At 37.4% G+C, this 24413-nt stretch overlaps 1 pseudogene; it reads right to left on the bottom strand.

The window, feature by feature from the left end:
• Positions 1 to 1029: 1029 nt before the first annotated feature.
• Positions 1030 to 20053, bottom strand: LOC132269588 (lysine-specific demethylase JMJ25-like; annotated as a pseudogene).
• Between the last annotated feature and the right edge of the window lie 4360 nt (positions 20054 to 24413).

The raw sequence follows: 24413 nt of genomic DNA, 5'->3' as shown, positions 1-24413 counted from the left end.
AACAATATCAAACATCAGGTAACCTGCCAAACTCAAGATTATGGCATTCTTTCTTCTTCATATTCCTTTCTTTTCTTTTTTATTTTTCTTTTCTTGTGAAAGGGGGAGTTCGCACCCCTTTAGGGAAAGAACTATTCCCTTCGAATACCTTAGTCATCCCCAAACCACCTATATCAAGTAATCCCAAGGTGGAGGCTTAATGCTTCTACGAGTTAACGGGAGGCCAAACTTCTATGACAATTCAACAAGTGTCTAATACTTTAGACGTGTCTAATACTTCATGGACGTGTCCATAATTTGAATTTTTTTTTTATTAATTTGGACATTTGGCCGACATACGTATACACTCCAATACAAGTCTCACATAATACAAACATATAATAATCTGGAAAATGATATAAATACAGTTCAAAGTGTCTTAATCTCTTTTTTGGTTTGAGAGAAAATTAATACTATATACACGTCATAACATGTAACAAAACTTATTATATATAACAAAATTAATTATAATGACAAAGTGGGAGAGTAACACCATAAATAATATTAGGACATACACAACTCTCTCCTCCAAATTATGAAACATGTTGTACTTCTTTTATTTAATAAAATTTAATAAATGGTAATTTAAATTTACATTAGTTGTGTCCACCTTGTACCTATGTCCTATCTTTTTAGGATTTAACATGTCATCATATTCATGTCATACCGTATGCCCACAATATTGCCCCTAGCAAGGCTCGAACATTCAACCTCCCCTTTGAGGAGGAAAGATCATATCTACACTAGTTTTATGTATCATTTTGCAACTTCGCACGAATTATATATTTATCCACATATTTCTAAGTGTGTGTGTGTGTCTATATGTCTGTACTACCACTATAGATGGTCTAGTCTTGATGTAAGTGCATTATATGCTTCTAAAGGCCATGATTGGCCTAGCTTGAGCGTGGAATTGTTAAAAGGCAGCCTCAGACCCCTACCTCAAGTTGTTACCATCTTATTGTTTCTTATAACCGTGAACAGACAGCGTTACATTTGCAGAACTACGGCAGGAACACAGATCCAAGCAATAATGAAATCCTAAAAGAAATTACCCAGTAATTAATAATGTAGAAGTCTATTATAAGTCCACAAATAGAAGCATACCGCGTCAGACATATCACAATGAAGCTTGGTTACAGAGTCTCCACGTCCCAGCTCCTGAGAAATACCATATGCAATATATGTCTTTGGCCCCAAGTCTGGCTTCAAAGATTCTTCAGGTAATTTGACAGCAAGATTTAGGAAGCCCTGGCGAGGATGTGTATATTCTTTGAAGGGCAAGCAACTTACGAACTCAGCACCGTCCCTCAAACAAACTAGAAGGGGGCCAGTCTTTCAACTTCAGAATCTGAGGCCATCCATCACTGTCAGATCGGCCCTCCAGATACCCTTTAAAGAATTGGTGGATATTGATTTCTACCAGCAGTTTATCACAAGAATATAGCATTATGAACATTGATAAAGATACAATCAATCACTGGAGTATAAAATCAATTAATCCTGGGTTCAGTTTACATCCAACTACAATCGAATGCATTGAGCCGGCAGACGAATACAATTTCAAATCAAACCTGACTAGTACAGAAACATGTTGTGAAATACAAATCAGGAAGCCTAAAAGAGACTTTACATAACGATTGTGGATTATAGTTTAGAAAGAATAATGAACATTAATAGAGCGGGGACACTACCAAGGGAGGACCCAAGACAGACCTAACCTTTGAAATTTCACAAAGTAGCTGCTCTAAGGCTCGAACTCGCACCAATAGCACTGATGTTCAACCATTAAACAGCTGAACCAGGCAACAGCCCTCATGATGACATGAACCTTTATAGACAGAGAGAGAGAGCATCCAAAAGAACTATGGAATGACTTATTGCAGATTGGGTTAAGGGTAGAAAAACAGTGGTTATAAAATCAGTCTGAGGGCAAGTTCATAAATTGTAGTATTAATAATTTTGACATACAATTGCATGTAGAAAAGATGTTCAACAAGTATTGAGTTTTACCTGATTAGAATGCAAAAACTGCCAGGTTCCAAAATATTCTAACTTCTATAAACAGAAAATCAGAAGGCATCAGGTCAGGAATAGACTAAATGAATAAACTATTCGAAATATAGAATCATACTCAAAATTTCTGGAAAAACCTTTTTAAAAAAATGAAGGTTCTCTTTTCCAAAACCCCAATTTTCTCCAAGTAAACCTTCCCACATATGACGAATCCAATTTGATTTGATATTCAGGGTCTCCAAGGAAAATAATTACTTTACCCAATACCCATAGTGTTCCCCTCCTATTGCTTCATTATAACACCCCATCTCCCAATAAATGGGAAATGGCATGAATCATTTTCTAAATATGATGGGGGCCAGTATCATTCAATCAAAACACTTAAATACTGTTAAGAAAGATGTACTCTTAAGCCAGTCAAATTGTTATTGATTACAGCAGCACGTTACATTTAAATCAAAATCTGTCCTACTTAATGAAATAAGAGTAAAGAGAAATACAACACAATTTTTCAAAAATCTCGAGAACAGCCACATAGCTTGAGAATGTATCATACAAACAAATCCATTCCTATAGAAGTTAAGTAGTTACAAAAAATTCTTTAAATCAACCAAACAGTCAAGGCAACAGGAAAAGTTGTGATATAATTGGAACCACAAAGTTAGCTATGCATCTTAGACTGGAATGCAAGTGGTATGGAACCACAAAGTTAGCTATGCATCTTAGACTGGAATGCAAGTGGAATGGAACGTACTGACATGACAACCTGAACTGATAATAGATCCAGCTTCCTCTAGAAATACTTTTCATTAATTTTCTCATGAAATCAAAAAAGAAAATATAATAAACCGGACAAGTCCATTGCTACATCATGTGCATGTCATCAATTTTCAGCATTATTGAAGAGAAAAGGTTGAAAACTGAAACTGACCTCGCACCAGTCCAAGCAATTAATGGCATTTACATCCAGTTGTAGGGAATGCCTGGTATTCTTGATCCGACGGAATGCACGCCACATAACCATTGGTTCCCAGCTCAAACCAGACGTTGTTTCAAGCACATTACTGACAATCACGGGTTCCCCTTTGTACCAGTGCCGCTGAAAATGCTTCAAATCCCGATGTTCAATGTCTTTGGCTGTAGGACTGTACAAATAGTTGTCACTGGAATCTTCTCGAGAAGCTGCTTTCTGTAAATTACGGCTGTCCATGTCAATTTCACCCACCGAATTGAAACAGGAGCACCATTGGGCATGAGTCTCAGGCTTATCCTGAAGTTTGTAAGTATTGGTTAATTCTTTTGCTTTACCCAACAATGATCAAGTCCATAATAAAATGATGCATGTTGAATATTGGAATCAATCTCATAAAGATTAAAATATGGAGGAGCATAAGGTGAAGAGATGTAATTTCCCCTAAACTTGGATCAAATAATTTTTCCATTCACAACTAAAATCCAAAATGCAAGAAAATATTGGCCTCCACACGGGCCGATGATATTACAATAAAACAAGGCCTCCACACGGGCCGATGCTTAGACAAAAATTTAAGCAATATAATGAGCCTCAACAAGGACTATTACAAGCATGCAAAGAAGTGAAACAATTAAACTACGAGATTTTCGAGAAATGTTCACAAACGTCCTTAAGCAACTTCAAATTCCAATGCTAGCTTTAAGCTCCAATGATTACTTTAAGATCCATTATTGTCCTTCCTTGTAGTCAAGTACCTAATTGAACAAATAATATCAAGAATTAGAAAAGAATATACAAAAGAAAATAAAATAAAAAAGAAGCAATTAAATGAACACTATTGTTTAGTCAAATTCCAACAAAACCGTTAATTCCCGGCAACGGCGCCAAAATTATGATGCGACCCGAGCGTTTGCACAAAATAATACACAACGCTTTAAGTTTGGAAATTAGTATCAAGTGGGCATCACACTTAAAATTTATAAACCGCTTAATACCTATACTATGTTGTATAAGTGAGAAGGGATTATCCCAAAAGATTATACGTGTTAGAATTTAACTTCGACTCTAATGTATCAAATGATTGCAAAGGAGGGTTGATTGTTTGATTACACTAAATTTAATTAAATTAAAATGCGATTAAAGTAAACTAAGTTGAGTTAGGGATTTAAGAGATGAGAAGTGAGGTCATAGGGTGCATTGGAATCGCCACCTAGCTCGTTCACCAAACCACACACTCTCAACTAATTTGGGGAAAACCTTCTTGTGAACAAAATGCGACTACCAATTGTAATATTAAGCATGGACCATCAAATTCAAGTATGAATTGTTTACCTAACCAACAATTAAACTAAGTATATGTAACGACCCTAAACTGATACCATTTAAAAAAAAATTTCGGCATGACCTCCCCTAAAAAAATGGGCCTACCACAACCTGTTTAAATGCATTTTTAACCTGTCCCAGCACAATAAACATATAATTCATTCTAACATCCCTTTCATCCATTCACCATGCCTTAACTTAGTTTATTTCATAGTGGTACAACCACATACTATATCATCCGAATATCATAATTATAGTCCCAAAATATAAGATTAATATCAAATTTTCATAATTTAAAACATTTAGACAGCTCATACAAAAGTTACAACCCATAGGTATAATTATAATAACAAGAGTCCACAAACCTCTATACTAAATATAGCAAACTAAAATTTTACAAAAATATGGGACTTAATACAAAAATAGCAAAAAGAAGTTTTCTAATCCAAATTAAACCGTGGTGGAAAGTCATCCGCTACTTCTTTCCCGTTTCTTGAAAAAAATTATTAAATAATAAGGTGAGCATAAAACTCAGTAGGTAGCAGTTAAGATACGCATCTTGTGTCCTTGTGAATCTATACAAAGAAATAGATCAATAGGAATAGGGATCATATAATGTCGGGATAATACAACATTTCAACTAAACTCAAATGCAAACAATACAATGCCATGGAATGCAAATGCATGCCGATGTCACTCCCCATTTTCACATTTCAAACCATCACTTTCAAACTGTTAATACAATCCACCCTTTGGTGACGCCGCAGCGGCACGAGAGGAGGATTGGCTACTGTCCCTAGACCTTTGGTAACCCCGCAGCGTCATCGAGGGGCCGAGATAGCTCAACCACGCTAGGGCGACTCCCTAGTCCCCTCTAAGCTATATTAACACTCCGGCCCTTTGGTACTCCCACGACGACCGGGTTTTCATAAAATCATTTCGTAAAAACTCTTTTTCCAAAATTTCCTTTTTTGTTCCAAAACAATTTTTCCCATTTCATACCCAATGTAAGTGCATGAGTGCATCAGTACCATGAATATACTCATCATTCCACAACCAACTCAATTTAAGTAAGCAAGGCATAATTTCACAAGAAGTTCTCAAGGAATTTCAACATGTTCTTATACAACAATACATCTAGCCTAACGAACATATATAAATCATTACATAGGTAAATTTTCCACGTAAAACATTTAATACAAGCTCTCACATAACCACATACACATGTTCTAATTACTTCTAAACAACAACTAGCACAAATAAGCATGTCCTGCAACAATTTGGAAGATGTAATTCACATAGGAGCAAGAAAATTGTGGATTAAGAGCCCCTACCCCAAGATTGTACAAAACCCTTGAAATGGGTCTTTAATTTCGAACTCCCTAGGAAGCACTGATAAGCGCCGAATATTGTATATTCAAGCGCCCTAAATTACATTAACAAAGTCCAGTTATTAATTATTTTATGTAGATTAACTCAATTTGCATGTTCTTATGCATTTTCAGGTTGAAGTGCAAAAAAAGGAAGCAAAAATGAGGCCTTGTGGAATTTTGAACAAAAAGGATGCCATTTCTGAATTTCTGGCAGCAGTGATCCTGACTTTTGTCGCCATTTTCGACCTTGCAAACTCAAGAACTAGACTTCCATCATAACATGAAAGATTTAGATCTCTGAATCAGCTTTCCAAATCTTCAAGTGGTTCATCATTCGGAGTTCGGAGCAGAGAGTTATGATCTTCATAACAGAGGTGCGCAGAACTGCCTGGCAGCACTGATGTACTGCATTTCTCCCCATTTTCGACCAACCAGACTTGAGAATTGGGCCTTTATCAAAACATGAAGCTTTTAAAGCACTGAATCAGCTCTCCAAATCTTCAAACAGATCATCATTCGGAGTTCAGGGCACAAAGTTATAGCAGTTTTCCCAAAATAGGTCAGCACTGAGCAAGAGGAGCATGTTGCACATTGCACTAAGTTAGAGTGCTCGAGATCACCAAGCGTGTGCTCGAAAATCAGGCAGAATGCCCTTCAGAAATGGCTCATTTTAGCCCACTTGCACATTGCTTTCCTCAATGCCATCTTCCTTCTTTATGAAGTGGTTGGAGGTGTTCCTTGGAGGAGAGAGGGTGTTGTTGGAGCATAAAAAGCTACCCAAGGGCCACACATTAGGAGTCTTGGATTTTTAGAAGACAGAGGAGAGAGAAGAGAGCAAGAAGAAGAGGGTTCTTGGAGCAAAAGGAAGGGAGCTCGAAAATGGAGGAAAAGGGCAAGCTTCTTCCTTCTCCTAGCTCACTCATGGGTAACTAAACCTCATCTAGGGAGGTGATGAAGCCTCCCCTTATGTTCATGTTCTAGATTAGGTTCTATTTTGGGGATTATAATGTATAAACCTTGGTCTTTTCATAGTTTAAGAGCCTATTACTTCTTGTAATGAATATTCATGTTTAAATGATTGATGTGAGTTATTTAGCTTGTCTTGATGATTCTTACATTAGTCTTATTGCTTTTATTTTCATAGTGACAATGAAGATATTAACTATGAATGGTTTTCAAGGCATGTTAATTTTGAAGCTTGATATTCCATTGCTTAGGTACCTCCTTTGATGGACTATGCTTGATTCTTACTTTCATGTGCTTCATCATTTGATTGAATGCTTGATGGTCTTTTGCTTAAGTTAATGTATTTGATACTACACCCTAGTCTAGGTAGTCCAAATGGGTTGTCTTTTGATAGACCATTCTTGTTTTAATCTCATGAACTTTTTATTGGTTATGAAGCAACTATGTGTTGCTACATAATTCTTGATCATTGCTTATATAGTGTTTATCCCCAATTTAGTCTTGATCTAGCATGTATTTAGGGTGTAGGTGGATTCACTTCTCTAGTTTCCCCTTTTATTATCTCTAACTCTCATTTACTAGCACTACTATTTTATGCATTCTAAGTTCTAAGTTTAAGTGACAAACAACCAAAACCCTCTATAAACCCCTTATCATTCTAAGAACAATTCTAGACACTTAGGTTGCCATAGACTAGCGCAGTCCCAGTGGTTCGACTTACCCGACCAATAGCCCTATTTTACAATGATTCGTGCTATTGCGAAGGTTGATGTTAGTTGATCGACCGATCAAGCACCAAATCTGAAATTGCTTACACTAACGCGTAGAGCTCGTCGTGGGCTTTATTTTGCCTCAAATAGCTCTCAAATCTACCATGGATTGAGGAAGAAATTGCAAAAGAAAAAGAAAAAAGAAATACAGAGAGGAAGACAAGCAGCGGAGAGAGAGTGGGATAGCAGAGAATAAGCAAGAAAAAAAAAAGTGGTCTTATAACCACTTTAAAAAAGACTGTGGGTCCCTCCACCATCCTTTAATATACATACATATATATATACATACATATATATATATATATATATATATATATATATATATATATATAAAATTTAAACATTACATTTTCCCCAACTTTAAAAGATTTCGTCCCCGAAATCAAGACATACCTGAGGAAGAAAACAATGCCGGATACTTGGAGCAAACTTCCTGTTCGAGCTCCCAAGTAGCCTCTTCGACTCCGTGGTATCTCCAAAGTACTTTCACCATTGGTATCGACTTATTCCTCAACACCTTCTGCTGTGTGTCAAGGATCTGAACTGGTCCCTCCTCATAGGAAACATCCTCATCAATATCCACATTAACCCAACTCAAAATGTGAGATGGATCCGGCTCGTACTTCCGTAACATCGATACATAAAAGACATTGTGAACCCTGTCCAACTGTGGTGGCAAAGCAAGTCTGTAGGCAACCTCTCCTACTCGGTCCAAAATCTCAAATGGTCCAATGAATCGTGGTGATAACTTGCCACTTTTCCCAAATCTCATCAATCCTTTCCGTGGAGAAACCCATAGAAAAACGTGGTCTCCCACCTCAAAAGATAATGGTCGTCTCCGCTTATCTGCATAACTCTTCTGTCGACTCTGAGCTGTGAGCAATCTCTGTCTTATCAGCTTAATTTTCTCGGTCGTCTCAAGTACTATGTCTGGTCCTAAGGCGGTTGTCTCCCCCACCTCAGTCCAATAAATAGGAGACCTACAAGGTCTACCATACAACGCCTCAAATGGAGCCATCTGAATGCTCGCCTGATAACTGTTGTTGTAGGCAAACTCAATAAGCAGAAGGTGATCCTCCCAACTACCTCCCAAATTAAGGACACATGCCCTATGCATATCCTCCAAGATCTGGATAGTACGCTCCGACTGGCCATCTGTCTGTGGATGGAATGCCTTACTGAGATGCAACGCTGAACCAAACGCTGCTTGAAGTCCTTCCCAGAACTTCGAAGTGAACTTGGCATCCCTATCTAAGACAATGGTTACTGGAACTCCATGCAACCTTACAATCTCCTTCACATAAAGTACACCAAGCTTCTCTGCATCATCTGTTGCCTTAATAGGTAAAAAGTGAGCCGTCTTGGTCAACCTGTTAATGATGACCCATACGGTTTCATTACCCCTCTGTGGCCTTGGAAGACCTGTCACAAAATCCATAGCAATATGTTCCCATTTCCACTGCACTACAGGTAATGGTTGCAACAAACCAGCTAGTCTCTGATGCTCGGCCTTCACCTGCTGACAGGTAAGGCACTTAGCCATAAACTGAGCAACAACTTTCTTTATCCCGTTCCACCAATACTGATGTCTCAAATTGTGATACATTTTGGTACCACATAGATAAACTTCAAAGCGGGAAGTGTGAAACTCCCGTAAGACGTCCTCACGACAAACCGTGGAAACTACCAACAAACCCTTGAACCGTAGACCCCCATCTGCATACAAGGTCCAATCTTTCATTGTCTCACCACTAGAGATTAAAGCATGAATGACATCTAAATCTGGGTCCTGTCTCTGCGACTCAATCACTCGTACAACAAGAGTAGGCTGAGCCACAAGACTAAACAAGAATGCTGGCTCACTGTCAACATTGTCATCAAAACAATGCAATCCCATCTCTGCCAAATCCTTAAGCATCGTCCACTTCCGAATAGCCAAACAGGCCAGAGTCCCACGAGATTTCTGGCTTAAGGCATCTGCTACCACATTTGCCTTGCCCGGATGATACTGCAAGTCAAAATTGTAGTCCTCTAAGAACTCAACCCATCTTCTCTGTCTATTGTTCAAGTCCTTTTGGGAGAAAAGGTACTTGAGACTTTTATGATCCCAGTACACCTCGAATCTCTCACCATACAAGCAATGTCTCCAATATTTCAAGGCAAATACAACTTCTGCTAACTCAAAATCATGAGTAGGGTAGTTAAGCTCGTGAGTCTTCAACTGTCGAGACCCATAAGCCACTGCTCTACCATCTTGCATCAACACACATCCCAAACCATCACATGAAGCATCATAATAAATCACATAACCCAAGCCACGCTCAGGTATCACCAACACTGGAGCTGTAGTCAACCTTGTCTTCAACTCCTGAAAAGATAACTCATAGGCTTCATTCCACGTAAACTTGATCCTTTTCCGGGTCAAACAGGTCATAGGAGCTGCCAAACGGGAGAAATCCTTCACAAATCTCCGATAGTAACCCGCTAAACCAAGAAAACTGCGGATCTCAAACATATTCTTGGGTTGCTCCCAATGTAAAACTGCTTCAACCTTTGATGGATCCACTGACGCTCCACCTTCTGAAACAACATGCCCCAAAAATTTCACTTCCTGTAGCCAAAACTCACATTTCTCATATTTGGCACACAATCGGTGCTCCCGCAAAATCTGTAAAACAATACTTATATGGACCTCGTGCTCCTCCCGAGTCTGTGAGTACACAAGAATGTCATCCACAAAAACTACCACAAACTGGTCCAAGTAATCGTGCAAGATGCGGTTCATTAAGTCCATGAATGTTGCTGGCGCATTAGTCAAGCCAAAAGGCATAACAAGGAACTCATAGTGTCCATACCGTGTACGGAATGCTGTCTTTGGGATATCTTCATCCCTAACCCACAACTGATAATAGCCAGACCTCAAGTCAATCTTCGAGAAACAACTGGCTCCCCTCAACTGATCAAATAAATCATCTATCCTTGGCAAAGGATACTTGTTCTTGATGGTGGCATGATTCAACTTCCGATAATCGATGCACAACCTCAAAGAATCATATTTCTTCTTAGCAAACAAGATTGGTGTGCCCCACAGCGACACACTCGGTCTGATAAAACCTTTCATCCTCAAATCATCAAGTTGCTTCTTCAATTCTTCCTATTCAACTGGTGCCATACGATACGGTGCTATAGAAATCGGCGCGGTACCGGACATCAAATCAATAGTAAACTCCACCTCTCGGTGTGGAGGCAACTCTGTCAAATCCTCCGGAAACACATCCAGAAAATCGCGAACAACTATAAGGTAACCCTCTTTCACAACATTATCTTCTTCGGTTAGAATACTAGCCAAGAAATAATCACCACAACTCTGTCCACGAACTCCATAAAATGATGAAATGTGGGAATCACTCCGATCTCCCACGAAAAAGAAACAGTCTCCCTCAGAAGTGCAAACTGTGACTCTCCCTCTAAAACAGTCGATCGTGGCATTAAAGGAAGCTAACCAATCCATCCCGAGAATGAAATCAAAGCTAGTCATCTCCAGGAGTGACGAGGGCCGTTCCAATACGCCAAACTAAATGTAGTGAATGTGTGGTTCAAGAAAAGCCTTTTATATCAAATTTAAATTTATAAAAACCACTACCAACACCATTACTAACGTAGCAAAAGTGAGTAGGGATCGTCCCAAGGGATTATACGTGTTGGAATTTCAACTTCGACTCTAGCGTACCAAATGATTGCAAAAGAGAGTTGGGTTAGTTGATTAAGCTAAATTGAATTCAACTAAATAAAATAATATGAAGTAAACAAGAGAGAGAGAGAGGTCTTGGGGTGTAGAGATCACCACCAAGCAACACTATTCCAAACCATAATCAAGTGACTAATGAGGGAAATGAATGTGTTGCAACAATGTTGTGTGTGTAAAAGACATTCAATTGGTAAGGGTGACTCAACAAGTGCAAATTGTCTCAATCAACATGTGTGATGCCACAAAACATCTATTGGTAGAGGAATATATTGTCTAAACATCATGTGAAGATAACAAAATAACAATTCAAGTCATTGAACCTTTCATTAAGCTCATAGTCCAAGCAATCCATAAGGATGACTTAGTTAAACATGCATTATCTAAACATCATGTGAGAGGTACAAAATATCTATTGGGAGAGGAATAAATTGTCTAAACACATGTGAAAGATACAACATATCATAACTAGTCATTAATCCTTCATTAAGCTCAAAATCCACATACAACACAATATTAGAGGAATATGCCATTTGGACTCACAAGCATGGAACATCAAACATCAAGAGTAGATTGTCCTCCCATCTAACATTACACTACCACTACACTAAATCTACACTACTAGCATGAAAATAAAGTTATCTAGACTAGAGGAGAGGCACAAACCATCAAGAATAGGCATAAACCATCAAATGAACCAAAATAGCATTCATTAAGCATATCATCTTGATAATTTCTAAATCTATAGCATCAATACACATAGACATGCATTAAAAACACTAAATCTAGGGATAAGCACATGATTATTCTTCTCTAGCATACATAGACATATGGATAGAATAGAATAGTCAATTGGAAGCATTAAACCATACAAACCATGAAATAATCAAGATTTATATATACATGAATATCAAGATGTATCATACAACACTAATCCCTCAATAATACACAAGATTAGAGTATAGAAAGCATGCTTGGGGCTAACTCTAGCCCCAAGAGGATGTCTAGCCACTCATGGTAGTGATGATCCAACCCTCAAGGGCTAACTCCATGGCTGCTCCTTGTTGGTGAAGATCTCCTCCAATGGTGCTCTAGCTTCCCTCATTCCTCCTCTCCAAGAATAGCCTCTAAGATGATTTTCAATGTGTGACAAGAGACTCCCCCTCAAAAAGTGTATCATATTCCTTATATAGGTAGGTCAAATACACCCTATGATGAGCTGTGGTCGTGCAAGGCATATTCTCCAATGATTGGATGAAGGACGGAATAAATGAGTTGGACTTTAACTTTTTCTCGCTGGAGGAAGTTCGATCGATCGAACCTTAATTTGGATCGATCGAAAATGGGTTCGATCGATCGAACTGCATCTTGGAACAATCGAAGTGGTCTGACTCCTCCGGATAAGGACAAGGCTGAGATATTTCGAAGATATTTATGAGGAAAAGGACAAAAGTGGTTGGTAGGCGTACAGCTGTGGATAAGATCAATCATTTGAATAGGACAAAATAGGGTTCGATCGATCGAAGGTGATGTTGGATCAATCTAACTTGGAATTTCAGCAAATGCCAAGGTTAGATCTATCGAGAAGTACTGTGATCGATCATAGATGTTCGATCGATCGAACTCTAAGTTGGATCGATCAAACTTTTCAGCTGCACAACTTGATTCCTTATTGCTCATTTCTTTCTCCACTTTGCTCCCTCATTTGATTTATCTCAGGATTGCTTCAATTAAGCTCTTATTTGGCTGAGTTAGCTCAATTTTGGGATTAGTGCCTGAAAATATAAATAACACGTAATAAGTCTAAAACGGCAAAGTAAGATAGATAAAGGTACTAGAATGCTTAAGCTTAACGGGTTTAAATGCGCACTTTTCAGTGCTCATCACACCCCCAAACTTAAATATTCCTAGTCCCTAGCAATGAACGAAGAAGTAAAGGAATGAAATAAACAACTATACAAGTATAAACTGGAAAGCAAGTAAAATGATAACACCATTTTCGTAGGGAACACGATTGCATTTAGCATATGCAACAAGCCTTTTAAACCCCTAGGTTACCCCTAGTGGACGAGTAAAGTCTCGTGAGGGTTTCCAGAAATGGTACCCACAAACATTAAGCTCATTCTTTCAAAAGAGGCACCAATATTACAAACAAGCATTGGGAGAAAACTACCTCAAGTATGCAATTTTTCAACCGTTTCTAAGCAATCTCCCAAAATTTCGATATGAAGCAAGCAAGTATGGTCCTCCACATATCAAAAAAATGATCATGAAAATCGAAACAAGTCTAGAATCCATGTGAGAGGTCCGGCATCAAGTGTGTTGCTATCTTAGCCAACTAGAGAAGTAATCACATCCTTACCCTCAAACTAGTGCACAAATCTAGTACCGATCATCAAGATAAGAGAGTGGACCTTTTATTAAAGCTTTATTGTTCTAGGTGCACTTATTCTTTTCACTCATTTTCTTCTTCTTTTTTATTTTTTATTTTTTATTGAGGATCAAAGATGGAAATATTGTGCAATGTGTTGATCTCTTAAGCTTTCTAGAAGATTCATGTAGCGAGCTTTAGGTCAATGACTCCCAAACCAGATGGCTTTAGGGCATTAGGTGTTAAGACACCCTAACGGACTTACAAACTCAAATCAACTAGGCTACAAATCAAGACAACAACCATCTAATCATTTCCTACTTCTCACCTTTTGGGAGAAGTCCTCACTTTTATTGCTTTTTGCAACTTTTTTTTTTTTTTTTTTTTTTTTTTTTTTTCAATTATTAACCTAGAGTTTGGGCCCTCCACCTTTCGGCGTGAGAAGTTCACTGCTTAATGAGGCAAGAATCCCGGCTACTCAATGAAAAGGGGTTGTTATCCATCTTTATCAAGAATGAAAGCTTTCAATGCACTACTAGCCCAATTGGGATATAACCAATTCAATAATCAACAAAGCATGTACCCCACAATTGAATGCTAGCGTGCGCTGGTGCTAGTGTAGAATCCTAGAATGAATCTCAAAACAATCACAAATTCAGGATGATGTGGACCACAAATGTAAGCAAGATATCAATCTTTTGAAAAATTTACTCCTAAATGGCATTCAAAAGGCATACAAGGAGTATTGGACTCTCAAATCAAGCAATTTTTAAATTTTAAGCAATATAGTCCTCAAAAGATCAAAATCATAGCTAACATCAATCTCAAATCTCAATCATGCATTTAAAACTCAAATCTTAAGTAGAATGCAACAAGACACCTTACCCCCAAACTTAAACCGCACATTGTCCTCAATGTGCAATGAGAACAATGGAAAAAAAAGTGGAAAGAGTATACCGTGGTGGTGTAGACATGAAGCCCGGTCATAATCCAATTCGAAAGACGTCTCCCCTAAACTTGGAATCAACAACCTACTTGAATAACCACGCTAGCAAACTCACATCAAATATCAAATGGGATAAGAATAATCAAATCAAGCATTCTAAGGCAATGTAACACATGATGCAAGAGAGATATAAGATCAAGCCCTAACTAAAGCATAAAGTATGCATGACTACACATAAGGGCACAATGATGAATCTTTTTATATTTTTCATTTAATGAAAGCAAGTATATACAAAATGCAAGAAAAACACAGAATAAAATGCATGAACAAAATATAAAAAGAAAATTAAATAAGGCAAAATGTAATGAAAGAATATGTTCAATGTAAGAAATGAAAAACAATATGTGCAATGCAAGAAATTAAAAGGGACATGTACAATGCAAAAAAAAAATGGAAAGAATATGTACAATGCAAGTATATACAAAATTTTCTTACTTTTTGTTTTTCATTTTTTTTTTTTTTTAAATATATATGTGAAAACATGCAAAGAAAAATGAAAAATGTAAGAAATATGCAAAATGGGTGCTAAGTTTAACGTCTCTAGCAAGACGGAATGCTTCTTTGAAAAACCGTCTTTTTTTTTATTATTATTTTTTTAGACAAAACAAATATGTACACAAATAAAAATAAAAAGGCAAGTAAATAAAAATAAAAATAAAAATGCAAGAAGTAAAAATGTAAGGAAATAAAGAATGAAATATATATATATTTTTTTCGAAATTAAAAATTAAAGTTAAACAAAATATTTTTGGATTTTTGGAAATAAGATAAAAGGAAATAAAATAAAAGAAAAGAAATATTATTATTTTATATATATATATATATATATATTTATTTTTAATACCAAGATAGAAGTAACTAAATAAAATAAAAGAAAATAAAAAAATAAAATAAAATAAAATAAAAATAGAAATAGGAAAAAGTCAAAAAGTCAAAGGGTCAAAGGGGCAAAGTTGTGATCGATCGAAGATGAAGTTCGATCGATCGAACATAGCTGTGATCGATCCGAGATGAAATTCGATCGATCGAACATGTCAAATTTTGAAAAGTCCCGAGAGCATACATTTTTGAAAAATGGATGAGGCCTAAAATTTTTTCTAAGTGTTGGGACTCATGATCGATCGAACGACATGTTGGATCGATCGAAAGGTAGTTTGATCGATCGAAATGGTTTACGATCGATCGAACTTTTGAAAATTTGGAGATCCCGAGAGCATGCATTTTCAAAATTGATGAAAGCTCAAAATTTTTTCTAAGTGTTGGGACTCAAGTGGAGTTTGATCGATCGAATCCATAGTTGGATCGATCGAAGAACAATTCGATCGATCGAAGGTGCTCTTGTGATTGATCGAACTGGCACTAAATGCCTAATTTTGAACTGAAAGTGCTGAAAATCCTATGCTAAGCCCCAATGATGGTAACAAGAATGAAAATTTGAAAAATAGATGGAAGAATGTACACAAGAATGAAAAATAAAAAGAAATGAGGGAGGAATAGAGTTGTGAAACTCTACGAATACTAGTGTTTAACGTCTCTAGCAAGACGTTAGGTCAACTCACTAATCAAATGAATCAAAAACTGGATATGAAACATCCTTATTGACCCTCTTTTCACTTTTCTCATTTAATGTCCCACTTTTGACAATAAAATCATCCTCCAAAAGAATGACTTGAAAAGAAATAAAAGAGATGATATTGTTCCTTTTATCCACAGTCTTGAAAACAAAATCAATCATGGTTAGGCTTGCCTCTTTGTTGTGTTCTTGAAACACATTCAAATGATCATCCATATTGATAATTGGTGAGACATTGTCTTTCAAAGACTCATTTGGATTAATAAGAAACACCCTCTCTTCATCCCTCTTCTCCTCCTCATAAATTATCATTTCCTCACCTTCTAAGTAAGCTAAGGAGTCCATTAGAGAGTTTATTTCATTTTTAGAGCTTTTAAAGTCAAAACCACAATTTTTATACATTTCCAAAAGACACTCCTCAAGAGGGTCATTAGAGATAATAGAAGGAAGGCCCTCTTCAACAAGTTCCTCCTCCTTCTCTCCTACCTCAAGTGTAGTCAACATCTCCTCACTCTCTAGAGTAGCCTTCTCCGAGATAAAATCATAATCAAAACAAGGAAAGTCCTCATTAATCATGTTATGTTCTATTGGATTAGCCACTAACTCACTTGCCACTTCCTCCTCTATACAAGATAGAGTGCTAGGTATTAGCTTACTTGTTTCATTCTCCTCACTCTCATCATCCTCATCTATATACATTGAAGTTCTTGCCATTTTTTCATTTGCCTCTTCCTCCTCCTCTTGATGAGAAAGAGTATTTGCAATTTGTTCAACTTGAGCTTCTAAGTTGGCTAAAGTTTGAGAATGAGAATTAATAAGTGAAGTGTGTGAAATCTGCACATCAAGTAAAGCTAACACTTTTTCTTCAAATCCGGGTGAGTACTTAGAAGGTGGTGGAATTGATTCATCATAAAATGGTGGGGGAGGGCAATAGTCATAAGAAGGATTAAATGAATGATCAAGTCCATAATAAGATGATGCATGAAATGAATTGGACTCAATCTCATAAGGATTAAAATGTGATGGAGGAGTATAAGGTGAAGGGATGTAATTCCCCCCCAAACTTGGATCAAACAATTCCTCCATTCACAATTAAAACCCAAATGCAAGAAAAAATTGGCCTCAACAAGGGCCTATGCTTGGATAAAAATTTAGCAATAAAATGAGCATCAACAAGGGCTATCACAAGCATACAAAGAAGTGAAACAATTAAAATACAAGAGTGCCAAGAATTGCTCACAATGGTCCTTTAGCACTTCAACTCCAAATTTAGCTTTTAAGCTCCAATGATTGCTTTAAGTTCCAAAGTTCGCCTTCCTTGTAGTCAACTACCCAATTGAACAAATAATAATGAGAATCAAGAGAAAAGAATATACAATGGAAAATAAAATAAAAATAGAACCAATCTAATGAACACTATTGTCTAGTTTAATTCCAACAAAACCGTTAATCCCCGGCAACAGTGCCAAAATCTTGACAAGGGCCGTTCCAATACGCCAAACTAAATGTAGTGAATGTGTGGTTCAAGAAAAGCCTTTTATGTCAAATTTAAATTTATAAAAACCACTACCAACACCATTACTAACGTAGCAAAAGTGAGTAGGGATCGTCCCAAGGGATTATACGTGTTGGAATTTCAACTTCGACTCTAGCGTACCAAATGATTGCAAAAGAGAGTTGGGTTGGTTGATTAAGCTAAATTGAATTCAACTAAATAAAATAATATGAAGTAAACAAGAGAGAGAGAGAGGTCTTGGGGTGTAGAGATCACCACCAAGCAACACTATTCCAAACCATAATCAAGTGACTAATGAGGGAAATGAATGTGTTACAACAATGTTGTGTGTGTAAAAGACATTCAATTGGTAAGGGTGACTCAACAAGTGCAAATTGTCTCAATCAACATGTGTGATGCCACAATACATCTATTGGTAGAGGAATATATTGTCTAAACATCATGTGAAGATAACAAAATAACAATTCAAGTCATTGAACCTTTCATTAAGCTCATAGTCCAAGCAATCCATAAGGATGACTTAGTTAAACATGCATATCTAAACATCATGTGAGAGGTACAAAATATCTATTGGGAGAGGAATAAATTGTCTAAACACATGTGAAAGATACAACATATCATAACTAGTCATTAATCCTTCATTAAGCTCAAAATCCACATACAACACAATATTAGAGGAATATGCCATTTGGACTCAAAAGCATGGAACATCAAACATCAAGAGTAGATTGTCCTCCCATCTAACATTACACTACCACTACACTAAATCTACACTACTAGCATGAAAATAAAGCTATCTAGACTAGGGGAGAGGCACAAACCATCAAGAATAGGCATAAACCATCAAATGAACCAAAATAACATTCATTAAGCATATCATCTTGATAATCTCTAGATCTATAGCATCAATACACATAGACATGCATCAAAAACACTAAATCTAGGGATAAGCACATGATTATCCTTCTATAGCATACATAGACATATGGATAGAATAGAATAGTCAATTGGAAGCATTAAACCATACAAACCATGAAATAATCAAGATTTATATATATATGAATATCAAGATGTATCATACAACACTAATCCCTAAATAATACACAAGATTAGAGTATAGAAAGTATGCTTGGGGCTAACTCTAGCCCTAAGAGGATGTCTAGCCACTCATGGTAGTGATGATCCAACCCTCAAGGGCTAACTCCATGGCTGCTCTTTGTTAGTGAAGATCTCCTCCAATGGTGCTCTAGCTTCCCTCCTTCCTCCTCTCCAAGAATAACCTCTAAGATGATTTTCAATGTGTGACAAGAGACTCCCACTCAAAAAGTGTATCATATTCCTTATATAGGTAGGTCAAATACACTCTATGATGAGCTGTAGTCGTGCAAGGCATATTCTCCAATGATTGGATGAAGGACGGAATAAATGAGCTGGACTTTAACTTTTTCTCGCTGGAGGAAGTTCGATCGATCGAACCTTAACTTGGATTGATCGAAAATGGGTTCGATCGATCGAACTGCATCTTGGAACGATCGAAGTGGTCTGATTCCTCCGGATAAGGACAAGGCTGAGATATTTCGAAGATATTTATGGGGAAAAGGACAAAAGTGGTTGGTAGGCGTACAACTGTGGATAAGATCAATCATTTGAATAGGACAAAATAGGGTTCGATCGATCGAAGGTGATGTTGGATCGATCGAACTTGGAATTTCAGCAAAGGCCAAGGTTGGATCTATCGAGAAGTACTGTGATCGATCATAGATGTTCGATCGATCGAACTCTAAGTTGGATCGATCGAACTTTTCAACTGCACAACTTGATTCCTTTTTGCTCCTTTCTTTCTCCACTTTGCTCCCTCCTTTGGTTTATCTCAGGATTGCTTCAATTAAGCTCTTATTTGGCTGAGTTAGCTCAATTTTGGGATTAGTGCCTGAATATATAAATAACACGTAATAAGTCTAAAACGGCAAAGTAAGATAGATAAAGGTACTAGAATGCTTAAGCTTAACGGGTTTAAATGCGCACTTTTCAGTGCTCATCAAGGAGGATAAGGTCAAACACAAAAGTCCATCCGGCTATCATAATAGAACAATCCCGCACAACTCGGCTCAATGACACTGAAACCCCAACTGGCGTATCAACACACAATGCTCGATCCATGAAACTGATCTCTAACCCCGATGCAAGTGCAAATGATGCACCAGTATCAAACAAAATACGGGCCCAAGAACCAAACACTGGAAATATACCTCGGAGAATTGAAGATCCAGCAGATGCATTAGTCAGTGCAAGTGCAAAGACACGTCTCTGCGGTGCTTGTGCCTGTAAACTACTAATCTGAACACCAGACTGTTGTGCCGATATAGTAGAAGTATCCCTCATTGCTAGTCGTGAACCCTGAGAAGACACGGCAGGCTATGGTGGTGGCGGTGGTCTGAAATCTGACTGAACTTTAGCCGATTGTGATGGCCTCTGCTGTGACCCTCTGCCACTACCAGTGCCTGCTCCTCGAGTAGGACAATCCCGGATCAGATGGCCCTACTGGCCACACCCATAATAAGCTCTCGATGGCGCAGAAACTGTGTTTGAGTTCATTGGACATCTGGACTTGTAATGTCCAGGCTGCTGGCACTGAAAACAAATGACTCCACTCCTATCAGACCCAGTTGGCAAAGGAGTGGTAGGAGCAGATCGTGCAGACTGCTACCCCTGAAACTGAGATGGACCGCCCTTGTTCCTTTTCCAAGAAGATCCTTCTGAAGATGGCCCTGCACCCCTCTTTTGCTTCCACTGCTCTCTTCTCGCATCCTTATCTTTAATGTCAGCCTCCAGCATTAAAGCCCTTTCCACTGCTTCAGAATAAACCTTAATGAACTGTGTTGTGATCAATGGTCTCATTCGATCATTAAGACCGAAAACAAACTTCCGAGTCTTGTCAACTTCATCTCTCACCATTTCTGGAACAAAGCGAGAAAGTGAAGTAAACTTGTTCTCATATTCAGCCACCGACATATTGCCCTGGATAAGGTTATGAAACTGGTCCTTTAGCTCCCATCTTTTAGAAATTGAAAAATACTTTTCATAAAACAATTCCTTGAACTTATCCAAACTCATCTCCTCCACCTTGTACCGGCTCGTAACCGACTTCGACCATAATTTGGCATCCTTAGCAAACTTATAAGTAGCTAGGATGATCTTCAAATGATCCTCTGTCATATCCATTGAAATTAGTTGAGTCTCAACTTGATCCAAGTAGTCATCTACTACCATTAGATCCGCACTGCCTTCAAATATAACTGGCATCAACTGGGAAAACCCTTTAATGATCTTGAGACGCTTCTGAGTTGGCATCTCTTCAACTTGAACTGTAGGTTGTGGTGCCAACTGCGACTGAGCAGCAATCGTTGCCCTCACGGCATTTTGCAATAAATGATTCAACTCCAGTGCCACAAAACCTTCACCCACTTCTACGGGTGCTTCAACATTATCCCTCCTTATAGGGACAACTCTCGGGGGAATCAAATCCCTAAGAAGTGTGTCCTCATCATTTAGCTCCTCCGGATTGGAGCTGGAGCTCTCGCCAACATCACCCCTAGTCGATCTAGGGTCAACTTCCCTGGTTTCCTCACGCCGTGACATCATTCTATAAAACAAAGAAAACAATTCAATAACGATAACACTAAGGTCAACCATGAACAACCCAATGCAAAAAGATACTGTACAAACATTTAGCATGTAATACTATGCAATGAACACATTAATAAGCATATAAGCACATAAGCACGTAAGCAAGTAAGCAGTTAAGTATGCTTTTTCACATAGCAAAACACTTTTGCAAATAAGGAAATAACAATGCAAATGACTTCCCAGACAACCCTACGTAAGCCTCTACCCGTCGTCCTAATGGTATTCGAACCATTGCTCTAATACCAAATTTGTAAGACCCTAAACTGATACCATGTTAAAAAAAAATTCGGCATGACCTCCCCTAAAAAAATGGGCCTACCACAACCTGTTTAAATGCATTTTTAACCTGTCCCAGCACAATAAACATATAATACATTCCAACATCCCTTTCATCCATTCACCGTGCCTTAACTTAGTTCATTCCATAGTGGTACAACTACATACTATATCATCTGAATATCATAATTACAGTCCCAAAATACAAGATTAATATCAAATGTCCATATTTTACGACATTTAGACAGCTCATACAAAAGTTACAGCCTATAGGTATAATTATAAAAATAAGAGTCCACAAACCTCTATACCAAATATAACAAACTAAAATTTTACAAAAATATGGGACTTAATACAAAAATAGCAAAAGGAAGTCTTCTAATCCAAATTAGGCTTGTGGTGGAAAGTCATCCGCCACTTCTTTCCTGTTTCCTAAAAAAAATTATTAAATAATAGGGTGAGCATATAGCTCAGTAGGTAGCACTTAAGACACACATCTTGTGTCCTTGCGAATCCATACAAAGAATAGATCAATAGGAATATGGATCATACAATGTCGGGATAATATAACATTTCAACCAAACTCAAGTGCAAACAATACAATGCCATGGAATGCAAATGCATGCCGATGTCGCTCCCCATTTTCATATTTCAAAGCATTACTTTCAAACTGTTAATACAACCCGCCCTTTGGTGACCCCGTAGTGGCACGAGAGGAGGATTGGCTACTGTCCCTAGACCTTTGGTAACCCTGCAGCTTCATCGAGGGGCCCAGATAGCTTAACCACGCTAGGGCGACTCCCTAGTCCCATTTAAGCTATATTAACACTTCGCCCTTTTGGTACCCCCCCGGCGACCGGGTGTTCATAAAACCATTTTGTAAAAACTCTTTTTCCAAAATTTTCCTTTTTGTTTCAAAACAATTTCTCCCATTTCATGCCCAATGTAAGTGCATGAGTGCATCAATACCATGAATATACTCATCATTCCACAACCAACTCAATTTAAGTAAGCAAGGCATAATTTCATAAGAATTTCTCAAGGAATTTCAGCATGCTTTTATACAACAATACATCTAGCCTGACGAACATATATAAATCATCACATAGGCAAGTTTTTCACATAAAATATTTAATACAAGCTCTCACATAACCACATACACATGTTCTAACTACTTCTAAACTACAACTAGCACAAATAAGCATGTCCTGCAACAATTTAGAAGATGTAATTCACATAGGAGCAAGAAAATTGTGGATTAAGAGCCCCTACCTCAAGATTGTACAAAACTCTTGAAATGGGTCTCTAATTTCAAACTCCCTAGGAAGCACCAAATCTGAAATTGCTTACACTAGCGCGTAAAGCTCGTCGTGGGCTTTGTTTTGCCTCAAATGGCTCTCAAATCTACCAAGGATTGAGGAAGAAATCAAGAGTGGAAGTTGCAAAAGAAAAAGAAAAAAGAAATACAGAGAGGAAGACAGGCAACAGGGAGAGAGTGAGATACCAGAGAATGAGAAAGAAAAAAAAAAGTGGTCTTATAACCACTTTTAAAAAAACTGTGGGTCCCTCCACCATCCTTTAATATACATACATACATACATACATATATATATATATATATATATATATATATATATATATATATATATAATTTAAACATTACAGTATAGAACAACCCATCAATTATAAGCATGACCCATCAAATTAGTAACAATTGTAGCACACATCAATCTAGAGAAATATGAAATTTATAATAACATGCCATGGAATATCAAATCAAGTATAGATTGTCTATCTATCTACAATTATGAATCAAATTGTAAAACAACCCATCAAGTATAAGCATAACCCATCAAATTAATTGACCGATCCATTCAATGAAAATCATGCATAGCCATCACTAGATTCTCAATCAACCACACATAGACATGCAATTAATATAGAAAAGCTAGTGCAGAGATCAATTTCCAAATAATCACACATAAGTCAACATGTAATCACATAGAGAATCAATAGAAAGAATTAATCAATAGAAATCAAAGGAGAACCCAAGATTCATTAAATTCACAAGGCTAAAGCAATAATCACAAGATATTATTCCCCAAAAAGTATGAAACAGATAGAGGTTTAGATTATAAACTTGAGGCTCATCCAAGCCCTAAGGAGAAGTCTAGCCAATCATGGAGGAGGTGGGTGTGATCTTGGAAACCTTAAGGGCAATCCTCAAACATTGCTCCATATTCTTCCTTTTCTTCCTTGTTGAATTCTAGAGAGAGAGAGTGTGTAAATCTTGAGATGTGTTCTTAGTGCCTCCACTCTTCTCTTTTCTTTTAGCCCTAATCTCTAACTTTTTTGGAAAGATAAACTAACTATTACAATGTAAAAATAAAATAATAATTGAAGGCAAAAGATATTTTACAAAATGGTTCAATTCTCTTTAAATATAAGGTCCTTCAAGTAGTGAACAAGTCAGAAAATAAGTCTTTAAAATATCTAATCCCGCAGCTATGTGGTAGGTGGAGTTCGAGTGCGCGGGAATAAAACAGTTCGCTACCAGCGTATCTTCGATCGATCCAAGAAATCTTCGATCGATTGAAGAAATCTTCAATCGATCCAAACCCATTAGTTGCGAAATTCTACATTTTTGACCTTTTTTAGATTTTTCTGGAATCTTCTCAGAACTTTTGCTTGACTCCAAAAAAGCTGTAATGGACCATGTTGCCCAGATATAGACTCTAGAGGAGGGGGGGGGGGTGAATATAGTCTAAGCAAACTAAGG

Source organism: Cornus florida, unplaced genomic scaffold (assembly GCF_030987335.1).
Source record: "Cornus florida cultivar Cherokee Brave unplaced genomic scaffold, ASM3098733v1 CherokeeBrave_3.0.0_Hap2_Chr01, whole genome shotgun sequence".
In the NCBI taxonomy this organism is placed as follows: domain Eukaryota; kingdom Viridiplantae; phylum Streptophyta; class Magnoliopsida; order Cornales; family Cornaceae; genus Cornus; species Cornus florida.
Note: the sequence above shows the minus strand (reverse complement) of the source record. Positions and strands in the feature narration are given on the sequence as shown.